Raw genomic sequence first — 5177 nt, 5'->3', positions numbered from 1 at the left:
AAGAAGGATTCATAGTTGGAAAACATGGCCTTTGTGACAGAAACATCAGTGATTGCATGATAGAATTATGTAAAACCAACAATCCATTCATTGGAAATACTTTTTTCAACAACTTAAATGGTGACCATATATGTGGAATGCACTGGATGGAATACACAGGAGCCAAATAGACTACATCCATGCAAAGAGATGACAGAGAAGCTCAGTCTGAGAAGCTGGACTCTATAAAGAAGAATGTGGTACCAGGATTGGTGGAAGGCTCATTAGTAACCTGCAATACGCAGATGACAACTTTTCTTGCTAAAAGTAAAGAGGACTTAAATACTGATCCAAGACTTTAGCCTTCAACATGAATTACACCTCAATGTAAAGAAAACAAAAATCATCAAATTGGGGCCAATAGCAACATCATGACAAAAGACAAGATTGAAGTTGTCAAGGATTTCATTTTACTTGGCTCTACACTCAGCACTCATGAAAGCAGCAGTGAAATTGCTTTGGGCAAATCTGCTACAAAAGGCCTCTTTAAAGTATTAAAAGTCAAGATGTCATTTTAAGGACTAAGATGTTCTAGGATTTTTTTGTTCACTGAATATACATGTGAAAGCTGGACAATGAATAAGGAAATTTGAAGAAGAATTTTAGATCTAATTTATGGTGTTGGTGAAGAATATTGAATAGTCCATGGATGGCCAGAACAATGAACAAATCTTTCTTGGAAGAAGCACAGCCAGAACTTTCCTTAGAAATGAGGATATTTTGGACATGTTATCAGGAGGATCAGTCCCTGAAGAAGGGTATTATGCTGGAGAAAGTAGAAGATCATTAAGAAAGAAGATGCTCAAGGCGATGGATTGGCCTGGTGGCTACACCAGTGGGCTCAAAGACAGTAGCAATAGTGAAAATGGTTCAGAAAGGGGCACTGTTACATTCTGTTGTTCATGGGGTACCTATGAGTCAGAAACTACTGGACAGTATCTAACAGCATAGCTGTACGTCCAATTAATACAATACACGCTGTCTTGCCTGGTATTGAGATTCATAATGTTACTTTAAAACTATAAACCAGGTCCATAAACTGTTCCCAAATTAAATAACTGGACTCCACAAACAAAAACAGGAAGGGGAAAAAGAATACCAAATTCATTAAAAACAATTGCCCTGCAAATTGCTAGAGTTTGGTCTTATCACCAGTTCTCTCTGGTTGGGAAAATTTCAAGTAATCCTTGTCTTTTAAGAACAATTTGACAAATTCCTTCTTTCAGAAGCTTGAACAGGTTCCTGCATGTTATTCCACATGAGTGCTCAGATTCATTAATGGTTTAGCTTCATTTTTCTGACTTTTCTCTCTTAGAAGCAAATAAATTCTGTCATGGAACATGAGAGAGCATCAGTATTCTCTAGGAGAAAAGAAACTTCCAGTGAGGAAGTACTGATATTCAATTGTACTGACATATACAGTAAAACCTGTGTAAAGACAGAAAAAACACAACTTATATAAGGCAAAGAGACTGTGAGAAAAGGAAAATGCAAAAAATTTTTTCATTAAATAGACAACAACTGAAAAGTGGTGGCGGTTGTGTGCCGTGGAGTCAGTTCTGACCCATAACGACCCTGTACAGGGTTTCCGAGGCTGTACATCTTTAACGGGAGTAGAACACCTCATCTTTCTCCCACGGAACAGCTGGTAGTCTCGAACTGCTAACCTTGCTGTTCGCAGCCCAATTGGTAACCACTACATAGTGACTGCAAAACCAGAAAATTTGCAAGACCCAGAAAAATGAAACTGTCCAGTTGCATTCTGGCTCCCACAGATTTTACTGTACAAGAGTAAGTCAAAAAGTATTGCTACAATCACAGTCCCTTGTATTAAATAAAAACGTCAAAAAATGAAGCTATTGTTTTTCAACAAATCCTCCAACTAGGTCTGTACACTTCTGAAGGCAAGGTTTTTAATCTCTCTAACTCACTGGTAGCGTAGTCGTTATAAATCAGGCTGCAAACCACTAGGTCAGCAGTTCGAAACTACCAGTTATTCCATGGGAGAAATATTTACAGCTCCCGTAAATATTTACAGCTTTGGAAACCCTGTACAGGGTCGCTATGAGTCAGAACTGACTCCATGGCACATAACAACAACAACCTTTCTCAGAAAACTAATGTGCTCTTCACAGCAGGAGTTTGAGTATCCTTAAGGGATTCAACCACCACTTGTCTGTCAGTTTGTCATACTGTGGTGGTTTGTGAACTGCCTTCAGTATAGATTACATCTCAATGTAAAGAAAACAAAAAGCCTCACCACTGGACCATTAAACAACATTCTTATCAACAGAGAAAAGATTGAAATTGTCAAGGACTTCATTTTTCTTGGATCAACTATCAACACTCACAGAAGCAGCAGTCAAGAAATCAAATAATGTATTGCATTAGGCAAATCTGCTGCACAAGACCTTTTTAAAATGTTGAAGAGCAAAGATGTCAGCTTGAGGACTACAGTGCACCTGACTCAAGCCATGGTATTTTCAATAACTTCATATGCATGCGAAAGCTGGACAGTGAATAAGGAAGACCGTTGAAGAATTGATGCATTTGAGTTATGGTGTTGGAGGAGAATATTGAAAGTGCCATGGGCTGCCAAAAGAACCAATAGATCCATTTTGGAAGAAGTGCAGCCAGAGTGCTCCTTGGACGCCAAGATGACCAAACTTCATCTCTCATATTTTGGACATATTGCCAGGAGGAACCATTCACTGGAGAAGAATATCATGTTTGGTAAGGTGGAGGGTCAGAGAAAAAGAGGAAGATCCCCAACAAGATGGATTGGCCAAGTAGCAGCATCGATGGACTCAAGTGTGGCAACAGTAGTGAGGTTGGCCCAGGATTGGGCAGTGTTTCGTTCTGTGGTGCAGAAGGTTGCTATGAATCGATACCAACTCGATGGCACCTAAAAACAACAAAGGGATTCAAATCTTGAATCCCCCTTTTAAATGTTCTTTGAATTTGAGGAACAAAAAGAAGTCAGAAGGGGTAAGATCAAAGCTGTGGGGTGGATAGGGTAAGGTTTCCCAGTGAAATTCTCAGACGACAGCCCTTGTTACCCTCAACAAATGAGAAGGTGCATTGTCATGAAGGAAATAAAGTTCCTCAGCACAACTTTGCTGGAGTTTTTCTCACCAATGCAATTTTCACTCATCTTAAAATGTCTTCCTACCCACTCCTTCCTCCTCTTGAGCTTCTCCCAGAACCTTGGTACCAGACGGAGACCAAGATGGCAGATGAGATCGCCAAGGCTCAGGCTGCTCAGCTTGGTGGTGACACGATTTTTGGGAAGATCATCCGCAAGGAAATCCCAGCCAAAATCATTTTTGAGGATGACCGGTGTCTGGCTTTCCATGGCATTTCCCCTCAAGCATCAACACATTTTCTAATACCTAAGAAACATATTTCCCAGATTTCTGTAGCAGAAGATGATGATGAAAATTTTCTCAGACATTTAATAATTGTTGGCAAGAAATGTGCTGCTGATCTGGGCCTGAAAAAGGGTTACTGAATGGTGGTGAATGAAGGTTCAGATGGAGGACAGTCTGTCTATCATGTTCATCTTCATGTTCTTGGAGGTCGGCAGATGAATTGGCCTCCTGGTTAAGTATACTTTGGGGATACTTGTCCCTTCTCTAGTACACTTATTTTTGCCTATGTATGAAGAGATTAAGGAAATAAACACACACACACACACACACACACACACACACACGGGAAACAAAAAAAGAATTGCAAAAAAAAAAAAAAAACATACATAATAAAAGACATTGCTGCACAGTTAAAAAAAAAAAAAAAGTCTTCCAATAAGTCCTCATGATCAACCTGTTCCCTTCAAGAAAATCTACCAAGATTACCCTTTTGGAATCCCCCCAAAAAACAGTGACAATAATCTTCTGAGATGTCCTCTCTGTTTGAATTTAGCCAAGCTAGCACATCCCCTTGGAAGCCACTTGATTGAATCTTTTTTGAAGGCACCCTAAGGAGACTAAGACAAGTGTACTACTGAGAGAATTTGTCTGCAATCATCCACCTATCACAGTTTGTCTGGAATAAGCCTGTGCATGTGTGAACTGAAACCCTACTCGCAATATTGTTTTACTTACCCTCAGCTATGCATGTCTATATGTATAATATATACATTTGTTGTTGTTAAGTGCTGTCGAGTCGGTTCCGACCCATAGTGACCCTGCATAGGGTTCCCAAGGAGTAACTGGTGAGCTTGAACCGCCGACCTTGCAGTTCAAACGGCTTTGCAGTCTGGTGCATTAGCCCACAGCGCCACACCAGGACTCATACATAATATAATACAGTGTGGTGCTGTAGAATAAGCATTAGGCCACAAGGTCAGCTTGAACCAAAAATTCAGCAGTTCAAACCCACCAGTCACTCCTTGGAAACCCTATTCAGGGTTGCTATGAGTTGGAACCAACTCAATGGCATATAACAACAATAACAACATGCATACACATGTATATGTATAGATATGTATATAACATATATTATTAATAGTATATCATACAAGGGAGCTTCAAAAATTTCATGGAAAATGAAATGAAAAGGTAATGGAATTTTCCACAAAACTTTTAAATCCCCCTCGTATGTACATACACATTTGCTGTTGTTGTTAAGTGCTGTCGAGTCGGTTCTGACCCATAGCGACCCTGCATAGGGTTTCCAAGGAGCAACTGGTGAGCTTGAACCACTGAACTTGTAGTTCAAATAGCTTTGCAGTCTGACCCATTAACTCATAGTGCCACACCAGTACATACACATATATATATGTGTGTGTGTGCGTGTGTGTGTGTGTGTGTGTGTTGTAGTTAAGAGCCATTGAGTTGGTTCCAACTCATAGAGACCCTATATATGGTTTCCACCAACCTTGTAGTTAGCAGTCGAGTGCTTACTGTAGAGCACCACACCAGGACACTTCATTTATTCCTGGGGAATCAGTTTTAAAAAAATGTAGAAGACAATTGCTGTAGGTTTGCAGACAAATAAGAAAGGGAAACATATGAAGCCAAATGGAGCACTAGTGGGTCTAGTCCAGCATTCAGCTGCTAAAGGAAAGGTCAAGCACTCAGCTAAAGGAAAAGGTGTGGCACTCAGCTTCCATAGAGATTGTTGCTGTTGTTAAG

General features: G+C 40.0%; 1 pseudogene; it reads left to right on the top strand.

The window, feature by feature from the left end:
- The first annotated feature begins 3268 nt into the window (after positions 1-3268).
- Positions 3269-3646, top strand: LOC102818679 (annotated as a pseudogene).
- The last annotated feature ends 1531 nt before the right edge of the window (positions 3647-5177 follow it).

This window comes from Chrysochloris asiatica, unplaced genomic scaffold (assembly GCF_000296735.1).
Source record: "Chrysochloris asiatica unplaced genomic scaffold, ChrAsi1.0 scaffold00143, whole genome shotgun sequence".
Lineage (NCBI taxonomy): Eukaryota > Metazoa > Chordata > Mammalia > Afrosoricida > Chrysochloridae > Chrysochloris > Chrysochloris asiatica.
This window is presented reverse-complemented; position numbering and strand designations above follow the sequence as displayed.